General features: G+C 38.7%; 1 pseudogene; it reads left to right on the top strand.

Annotated features, from left to right (window-relative positions):
- The first annotated feature begins 1,715 nt into the window (after positions 1-1,715).
- LOC132321542 (ATPase family AAA domain-containing protein 2-like) overlaps positions 1,716-10,687 on the top strand; it is a 30,415-nt pseudogene continuing 21,443 nt past the window's right edge.

Below are 10,687 nucleotides of genomic sequence, written 5' to 3'. Positions count from 1 at the left end.
AACTCTTTCATGTAGCCTGCTTTAGTCTTTTGTCTGTTTTAGAACAGGGAGTTTTACTGACTACAATTAAATCCACAAGATAAATAGAGGGAGATTAAACCATGATTTTTTTTTTCCACTGTCGAATAGATGGGTTAGTTCTGCTGTACGCAGGTTCACTGTACGCAGCAGTAGTGTCTATCATTCCAATGCAGCTTATCGGGTCTGTAGTTGTTCTTATTTTAATAATAAGCATATAAATTCTTTAACTTGGCAGATTGTTTGGGATCAACAGAGAAAGACTTTCTTTTTCATCTCTTGGAAAATAATGTTGCTGTCTGGCTGATGAGCACTAGCTCTCCTTTCCAGCATCTTCACACTATGCCAGACAAATTAGACAAGGTGCCAGATCACCCCGTTCCATCTCACCGTAAAGTTTTCAGTAACACAAGAAACACTGCTTCGTGTATCTTCACATCGGGAAGTACAGGTGAGGATGTGTACTAACAAAGTACAACTGCAGCTCTCTGAAAATTTAGCTGGTATAAATTTAGCAACAAAACAGGCGCACAAAAAGACAGAACTTGAATTTTTAAGCCAAGATAGGGAGAAATTCATTTAGTTAAAAGCATAGTACACTTTAAACCATTTTTGTCTTGGCATAACAAGGGCGTAATTCCAGTTAGTGACCTTTCACATAGCTATTCCATGGCTGAACTTTATTTCTTAAACATAAGGCCAATAAAGTCAGTCTCTAACAGCTGCTCAGATTCCATAGTGACAGAATTTCACAGGTCTATACTAAAAAGAAATATGGCCAGTACAAGTGCTTGGGCCTTGGGAGAAAAGTGTTCCTCTGAGACTGACCTGAATAATGAAGCTTCACCTTACTTCCCTGGGAAGCAAAGGGGAATCCTTCCTCTTGTCAAGCCAAACAACTTTGTAAAAGTTTTTCCTATTGCAAATAGCAGCCGAGCAGCACAGTGGCTCTTCAGAAGCTTTCCCATTCTCGCTTTGTGGCGAGGGAACACTGTGTGCGCGGTCGGTCTGCACTCGCCTGTGAAGGGTATGGACTTTCTCCCACAGACACAGCTTTCCTCACATAGTAGAAGTGATAGTACTCATCCTCCTTGCAGAAATACTAATGTGAACAAGATCAACAGTAATAAAAGAAGTGTATCTTGAGTTCCCTTTGGCTTCCTGTGGATAAATGCCATCCTCCTGAAGGAAATCTTTTAATATCCCTTCACATGCAGTCACAAATGGAACGGAGAGAGGAGAAAAACTCTCCTAACTAGATTTTAATCCCAGGACATGCAAGGTCAAGCTTGGCTGCTTCTCTGAACCAATGTTGAAATAAAAGGTGGGGGTTTTTTCATGAAACACTAAGTTTATCTGAAAGGTTTTGCCGCAATAATTTTTTCAAAGGCTATTAAGCTCAAGTTGTCCACAAGAAAAGTGTGGCGGAGAGGAGCTTTAGCTTTGAAAGCTGGTTGGTTGGGTTTTTTTTCTGAGGGCTACTTCTTGGTGCCGAAGTGGTTCAAGGCTTACCTGCCATGAGTTGCACCACTATCAAGTCATGAGACTTACAGAATAAACTTGCCTAAAGGAGGGAGAATTCCCTTCTTAGCTCAACATACATGGTTCAGATTAATATGTTCTTATTTCCTTCTTTCTTCCCCTAGGAATTTTCCTCTGGCAAAATTGAATGCTTCAGTGGACACTGTTTGAAATCAATGAGAAAAAACATGCCGCCCTGTTCAGACTCTAGCTTTGACAAAAGCATGGAAATACTAAGTGAAAATGTCAATGGAAGACACTTTACGAGGTATTGTATTTCTAGATGTCCAATCCCTGTTCAATTCATAGAATTAAAAGGAAAAGTGAAAGCATGCACAATGAGTCATGTCATGATAAATCTACAGCTAAAAATCTGCGGGGGAGTATGATTATGTTAATGTCAGTGTCAGTGTCTTAGAACCAGAATCACTCTTCTTAGTCAAAGTCTTCTGCTTGTATAAAAAACGTGCATCTTTTCCCAACTCCTTTGAGATCTCTCCTCCGCTTTGGTTACTGAGATGTTATTTGCACTATTGAGACTTCAAGATTAGCCGGTTAGGAAAGTTGCGTCCTTACCGAACTGTCTGCATATGGTACGCAGCAGACTTGGGACCTGAATCCTCAGTGTGGTCCACAGGCTTTTCTTTGCATGATGTGGAGCACTGGATTATAAATGTGGTCAGGTTCCCTAGTCTTGATGGGGAACAGTACAATACAAGACTTCTATACAATATTCTAATACAATAATTCTTTTCTTCTTTCTCTCCTCTGTTCTCTTTCTTAATGTAGGCGGTTGGCAAAGCCAAAGTCAGACCAAAAAAAAGGAAGAATATAAAGAAGGTAAGTAGTGGTAACTCCCTAGGATTCCTTTTTAGTCTGGTTTCTGAGAAGGATTGCGTTTGGTCACTCCATCTATTTAACTTGGCCACAAAAACTGCTGAACTCATCAACCCAAAGCAGCTGAAGTTGTGAAAATAGATAGTGAAAAGATAGTGAATTTCCTATGAGTTTTACGAAAAGAGGTAGGTGAGAATAGGAGGATATGCTATTAATTCCTGTCAGGCTTGGGGAGAACACAGCGTGAATTCCAGCCTGCTCTTAGGCACTAGTGCCTGAGAATCTGTTCCTTAGCTCAGGTTTCTTCGTGACACGGATTTTCTGGAGTCTGCAGGACACAAATTAATTGAAAATCGTTCTTGCAAATAGGAGGTAATATTTGAGTTAAAAGGTAATTCAGTCATGAGGCGCACAAACCCGCTGATGTGGGGAAGGTGTCACTGAAGTTCAGTGATTCACCTTGGAACTGAATCACTGTGCTGAGTACACAAGCAGGCTTGGTGCTGTGAGGCTGCTTGCTGGCAGCCGGGAAAATGCGTTATTTCCAGGCAGCGTCCTGCCAGCCATGGATGGGCTGAACGCAGGAAGGGGCCTGAAATGCGCTTTGTGTGTAGTAATTCAAGTTCTAATTGTGCACTACTTCCTCACTGACCTCTCTTAACTGTTTTAATGATAGTGCAAGTAACAGACCCGTGGCAAAGGATGCTGTGTGGTAAATACTGGGCAGATCGTTTTTAAAGCAGGCAAGCGTTTGAGTTCTTTGCTATTTGGGAGTTTATCTTGAGACGTTTCTTATCTTCTAGAGCTTTTGTGTCAGGATGCAGAAAATGAGTGATGCATGCTTAAACAATGGACTAAAACCACGCATCTTAAGAAGAGACTTCCCACATAAATAATTTTTTAAAAAAACTATTCGATACAATTTGACATGGATGGAGTAAAAACACCTTAGAGAGAGGTATTTGTTGTTTTCACTTTTCCAGAAAGAAGTAACTGGAATGAACTTGCTTCCTGCATGGAACAAAAGTTGCTTGTTTGTTTTCATCAGATTGGCTTCCCAGTCTATTAAAAAGTTGCTATACAAGTCATGCTTTTAGGTAGGTAGTTTAAACATAATTAATTTAAGTTGAATGCTGTGGTGATGACAATAACTTCCAATTCAGTATTTAAAGAAAAAATCAAGCCACTGCAGATTTTTTTTTCATTTTACTAGAGCAACGGTGAAATAAAGGGAATAATGTATTTTCTGTCTCAAAATATTTTATACATTAACGCATTGTAGTCACCAGAATACTGAAGACCGGAGCTGATGCAAAAGCTGCACAACAAGTCCATGAAGAAAACGGGGATTTGGAGGTCCGCTGAAGCTGCAGACTTCAACAAAGTCGTTACACCATTACAAATCAATCTGTTTTGTTCGACAAACTTATAACAAAGTAAGTGGGTTTTTTTCATGATCTTACAAAGCTACTAAAATGAGCCTTACTAGCAAGCCTTTCTGCTATGGCATCATATTGGCTAGGGACTTTCTCCTTCTTTTGACAACAGAAAAAGGTATTGTTATTGCTGGCAGCAAAAGCTAAATGTATTCAGTGGTCAGGCTGAGACTTCCCTACGTGCCCTTACGTATACGGTACATCCGTGTGACAACTGCTGGGCTGCAGGTGCCTTCCATAGTAGAGTTCCAACAGGGTGGTGCAGCTTGGAACTTCTGGGTTGTTACTGGCAACCTCCGCTAACATTCCGTGGTCGTTGATCAGGTAGGGTCTCCTCCTCTTCCTCTGCCTGCACTGGTATGTCCTGTAATTATAGTTAATACATTGATTTGTGTAAGGTGTGGGCCTTTGTACTTGGCAGCAAAACTGTTTAACCTGTTTTTTGGAAGTAGGTGCTTGTGGCTGCTTAAGACTTCCAGGTCTGAGAGCATGTGCGGGAGGATGTATTTGGAAGGTGTTTCATGTGTAAAGAATTTGGGCACAGCCAATGTTGAAATTTGCCACTGGTGTCTCTGTTTTGGGATTGCCAGTTGCAGAGAGGTCTTCATACGAGAGCATCTTTTATGTATGGGCTCGGTGGGTTTATGTGTTGTCTTGTGAACCAAGAAGATCACTTTACGTTGTGACTTTCGGTAGATTTAACTTGCCCTCTAAATGAATTTTCTTAGCATGAGAACTGCCTTCATTTTTAATTAACTTTTCTTCCATGCTTATGAATGTTTTTATAATGCTTGGTTGAGTTAAGATACTGAGGAAAGTTGGATAAAGCCAAAGTGAAGTAGTCCCAGTGTTTCTGCCTGTCTGTCCATGGCTTAATTCTCTTTGTGAAGCCCAAATGGACATTGTTTTCGGAAAGGTTTGCACAGTGTAACAGCAGTGGGATGTTTTTTCCAGCATGTATAGTCATGGAAAACCAGCACAAAACTTAGATTACAGTTAAGAGAAGAACAAGCAGCCTGTTGTCTGAGGAAGGCTGTGAACTGAAAATTACTTAATGCTATCATGCAGAACAACTTAAGTGCTATTATAAACTGCCATAATTTCTTTCTGTTGTCTTACTATGATCTTTAGAATTCTTATTTTTCTCTTGCTTAAATGGATTTTTTTTACTGTGCTCACCGAGAGGGAAAACAAACCTGAAAACAGTGTATTTTTGCAAATCTCAAACGCTTGTTCTTAAATCTATAAAAACCCTGAACATTTGATCTAATTTTTAAGTAGTGTTTAAAAACTTGTCTGTCAATGATTCTTGCTTTATGAATACTGTATTAAAATATCATATTGATTATGTGTACTGTTTTAAATGGGTGGTTTTGTTCTTGCCTGTATTTGCTCTTACATGTTAACTTTTTATCTTAGTACTGCAGAAGCAGTCTTGCAAAAAATGGATGACATGGAGAAAATGCGTAGGCGGAGAATGATGGAAGACCTTGGGGTGTTCCACGATGCTGAAGAAGTAGATACTAATTTATTTTACTATTTTTGTATGAGTAGTGTATTTCACGTAGGGGAATTACGTAGTTGTAATTTTAATTGAGCTGAAATAAGTTCTTCCAAAGAATAGCGTAGTCTAAAATAACATTTGTTTTTGCTCTCTAATTATAATTTAACATCTTACTGGTATGATCATGCTACAGATACGCTCTAAGGGTGAAGGAAATACCTTCTTCAGAAGACATGAAAGAGCAGTGATATGCTGAAATACATGTCTTATACTATGCTTTCTGAATTGCCGTATGATTTTTGAATGGACACTGTTTACAAACAGCTGTTTCAGGGCTTGGGTTTTCACTTCAGATCTTACTGAAAGCTGAATTCATTGATGCCTGCTTTATCTATGTGTGTTCTTGTGCCAGCCTTGCCTGTGAGCTTAAATAGTCCTCTGTCCTTAGAGGAACTTACATTAAAATTATATACCGCAATCATATTTCCTCTGTCTTAGTTTTGCTCTATTAAATTAAGTTCTTCTCCTGTCTTGTTGAATGACAAGCACTTCATTTTTTAAACATCTTCATAGCCTGCTTTCAGAGGTTTTTTTGTCTAGATCTGAAATCCTTTTTTTTAATGAAATTGGAATTGTCCATAGTACTTTGTCTATCATCTCTCAAATGCCCGCACAAATTTTATTTTGTCTGCTAGGGATTGCTTTTTCCTGGGCTCTGCCACACTCTTGGATTATTAACCTGTAATTAACTGATACCCTCAGTTTGGTATCTGGATAAGTATTTAACTATCACATGTACTAAACTCTATTTTAGAGCAGAAATTCTTGTTACTAATTCTGGATGCCAGAATGATGTTCCAGTTCTCTCTTCCAGTACCTTGATTTAATCTTTTCTGTCTATGGGGTGCCTTGATAATATTACTCTGTAGGCAGGCAATATGCCTATGTCGGGTTTTCTGCATATTTGTCACTGATCTTTCTCGTTTCTTTTAATTAGGAAAACCTCGATATGTACTCCCAAGGAGAGAAAGAAATCCAAAGAGCTGCTGAAGAAATAGCTGATAATCAAGGTGGCACTGTAGATTAGTTCTGTTTTAAATTTTCTTTACTACGCTGTAGCCAAAAGCCTTGTCTTAAACAACTGAGATGAGCTGAACTACTCGGTATTTTTCATCTATTAAAAAATCTATATTGCTGTTGACACTACAAGTCACGGACTTCAGGGCAGTACTGCAGTGAGCTCAGAACAGATATTCAGAGAAAAAAACAGGTGGGAATACAAGAAATGGACATTATTACTCAGAATGAGAAAGAGTGATCATGCTACAGCAGCAGCATGACAGTTTTCACGGTTTTGAGCAGCACGGCAAGAGTTTTCAGGAAGTAAGGGACGCTGCCCGGTGTGTATGGAAAGCTCCTCCGGAGGATGAAGATCAGCAGGGGAGAAGACAGTGTTGTTCATTTTTGTGTTCAGCAGGTAGTCAGTGAAAGCTGCTGTCTGGTCTTGTAATTAGGAGCTGTCATCCCAGTACTCAGCGGGAAATAACACGAGGAATCAGGTTAAATGGTAAAAGGCCATATTAACTTTATGTTTGAAGTGAGGGGGAAAAACTTTAAGGTTTTAAGGAGAATGATAGTTGTGATTAAGGCAGTCAGTCCAACGATCCTTGTAGGAGCTTTCTGGATGGAACAGAATGGGTTGAGACTGTACTCAAGGACAGAAAAGGATGTGGCGGTAGTTGAGCCGATGGGTGTTAGGTTTTGTGGGGAAAATCATGCCAGGAAGGAGTGGGGAAAGGAAAGCGTGTCAGTGTTGGTGTAAAGAAGATGAGTGGAGCAAGGGGAAGGACTAGAGGAGCAGAAAAGCAGAGAAATTCATGCCTTTGTGACAGGAGCGTTGGAGTACCAAGGACTTGGGATGGTAGTGGTGCCAAAATAATTTTTCAGTTTTCCATGTGCTGTCTATATATCTTGTGTAATTTATCTTGCATTCAGAAAGCAGTGAGACCTTTTGGGGGGAAGAAAAAAACGGGCAGTGCTTTCCAAGGAATAAAATTTTACTTAATTTTAGTGAGCAGGTAGGTGAACAGAGCATGTACATTCCTCACCTGGTGTCCAGCTATTAATGTGAGAGGGTATTATTAAGAATCTGCTAGACAATTATACGCTGTCTTTTGCATTCATATTGTCTTTCATGAAGAAACTTCAAGTTGCTTTACAGAAGCTAGTGGCATAAACTGTATGCATTTGACATTGTTTTCTGATTGGGGAGGTTCACACCTGTGGCTTGCCCATTATTGCTCATGTCATCTGTGGCTGAGCTAGGGTTTGGGAGCTAGATTACCATGCTTAGTCTTAGCACTGTAGAGTATTAAAAACATTTCTGTGAAACACTTTCTCAAAATAACAAGGAATTACTTTCTGAAATAGTGGTTTTCACAGGAGCTGCATCTTAGCTAAGCAAGATGACAGTATTGTTGTTACTAAGACTGATGAGACGTCACCCAGCAGTTTCAGTGAGGACAGAACAATAGCTATATGTATGTTCCTCTGTGTATTGTAATTTCTGGAATGTGTCTTGCATAAATTGGTCTTAAGGTTTTGCAGGTTTTCAGATCTATTGTGTCATTAACATGAAGGTAATAGTAAAACCTATAGGCATCTGTGCAGTGCATTTTGAATTTAGTATCATTTACAACAGTACTTAAACAGTTTAACGTTATGTCGATTTACAGTAGTTTCATCAGAAGAAAGTGAAGACACTCGAAAGCGTTATGACTTTCGACAGAGGAAAACTGTTGAGTGCTATCAAGCTCCACTGGAAAGTAGGTTATATGCACAGTTTCTCTTAAGAGCTAATTTCTTGCATATAAGTGGCTACTCTTTTAATGAAAATGTATACACACACTCAACTCCTATTTAAATTTATTACCTTCATTCTGCAGTTAAATTTTATTAAATGTATGTATCCTGTGCACATTGTATTTCCTTGCCATTTGGCATGCTTCCTGTTGTTTTTCAGTAAAAAATGACCTATGTATCCTTGAAAGAATGGTAATTAAACAGAATTGATAACCTTACTCTTGTGGTTTTCAGTTCTCCTTAAAAAGTAGGTGTGTGTTTTTTCACTTCTACTGTGCGCTGATTTAAAAAAAATAAATACACCCCCCCCCGCCCCCAAATCACTTGAAACTTCCCCTGAAATGAGAGATCGGTGAAACACATCACATTTTCTGCCTCTTTCACTATCCTGCTTTCTCTTAAACTTGTTTGTAACATTATTCTAAATTCTTTGCTTTCAACAGAACCAAGGCAACGTAAGAACTATCTTTCGGGCCGGTCTTCACCTGTCAGACAGAGATACTCATTTAGAAGTGCTCAGTCACAAGGCTCTTGCTGCAAAAGAACTAACAGGTTGGTGTATGGTTAGTGATAGTTCTTATTTATCAAGAATGCTGTCAGGCCCCTTACTGAATAATGCTTTCAAGGGGCAAGGGTTTTGAATTGGTGGTAGTTACAGATTAGTAGTATGATTATTGCTGTGGTAGTCTGAGGGTATAAAGAAAACAAATCTTGGGGGGGAGACTATACGTTTTATTAGCCGTTAGATTTTTTTTTTAAATGCAGTATTTGTGGTCACTGATGAGGTGATTATGGAGGTTGTGGCTGAGATTGTATAACTGAAATTCTTTTGTTCTGGAATTGAAGCCAGAATCTCACTCTGAAAATTTTAGACTCTTTAGTCTTGAAGGAGACCAATTATTTTCTTAAAACTGAAGATAATTTAGTTAGAGGGAGAGCCTGTATGGAAGTTTTAGTGGAATTTTTTTTAATCACTCAAATACTGATTCTGGTTTCTCTTTGCAATCAGTTAATGTTTCTGCATGAAACTATCATTAAACAAGAAAAATACTAAATGAAATTATAGATGATAAATGGCAAGAGTAATGACAAAGGGGTTTTGGGTCCGGTAAGCAGCTGAAGCATGGAGAACGCTGTCTCTTGCTAGATATGAGAACTTTGTTTAGCATCCCTGAAAGCAGACAGTTATGGAAGGAAGGGTTTCTGAAGCCAGATTTTTAAATCAGTTAAAAAGGTTTATGTTTCACAGAGTGGGTACATAATGCTAAGTGAAAATCTATTTGTGTGTGAGAGAGAGAGATTGGACAAAATGCGTCATTTGTTCATGAAATTTATTTGCAAAATAGTTAAACATTTTCCCTTCCTAAAAAAAAATTGAATTTTGCTGTCACAAGGAAAATCATGTAATGTTCTTTGAAATCAGATTCATAAGGAGTACACTGATCTGGAAACTTAATAGATCTCAAAGTAAATTCTGAGATACAATTCATTTAAATTTTGATATCACTTAGTCTGTACTTCAATTTTTTTCACTTGTTTGTTTAAATGTTTGCAGATGGAGACACACAGTCCACAACAGGGATTCCACATCCTCTTCCTCATCTGATGACGAAGAGCATTTGGAGAGGCATAGGAAGTGCAGCCGTAACAGAGATTCAAAAAGGTTAATGAAATTGGAGCGAAGGGGAGGGAGAAATCTACTTGGGAGGAGTTTGCACCTGTCTAACCGTGAACTGTTATCCTCTTCATCTTGTACAGTTTCTAAATTGTGGCAATATTTAATCGTATCTCTTGGTACTGACGACTGTAACTGGACTCTCTAAAATTGGATTTTTAGAATTGATTTTTAATAAGCAATTTGATTTCTAGGTGGGAATGGGGGGAGGAACACTTTTATGTAATTTTTAAATGTAAAACTCTACTGCTCCTGTGCTTTACAGTAGTTTATTCAGAAAGAAAACCATCGTAACAGAAAATGTTATAAATAGAGGAAATGACGGTGCTCTTATTACTTAACAATTGGTCTAGAAAAACTATTTTGATAACAATCTAAGAAACAGGTTTTCAGCCCAGTGTCTTTCAGACATGTGTGTCTTCTGGCACACGCATCCCAAAGTCCTTGGGAAGGACCAGCAGTGGTGGGCAGCCTTTATAATGTTAATCCGCACTGAAATAAGTATCCCCTTGGGCTGTAACTTTTTGAATGTAGAAGCAAAAAATCTTTGAAAGATGTCACTGTGTTTTGGGGGTTCTTTCATCACACAAAGCGAGGTCAGTTCACAGTCTCCACATAGGGAATAACTTGTTCGAAGCTTGCATTCATGTATGTGCTGTGTTGACTGGTGTGGCTATTCGTAAGTGCTAAGAGTTGTTAAAGTAAACCCAGTTTAATGCCTGCAGTGACCTTTTTCCTTTATTTACTCACAGACATTAAATAGAAAACAATTTGAACACGTATTTAACTATTTAGGAAGTTTAAGCTCATTTGTAAGGTTTTCTGCATTCACTT

The sequence above is a fragment of the Gavia stellata genome, unplaced genomic scaffold (assembly GCF_030936135.1).
Source record: "Gavia stellata isolate bGavSte3 unplaced genomic scaffold, bGavSte3.hap2 HAP2_SCAFFOLD_51, whole genome shotgun sequence".
Taxonomy (NCBI): domain Eukaryota; kingdom Metazoa; phylum Chordata; class Aves; order Gaviiformes; family Gaviidae; genus Gavia; species Gavia stellata.
The sequence above is the reverse complement of the archived record's forward strand: the minus strand, read 5'-3'. Positions and strand labels throughout refer to the sequence as shown.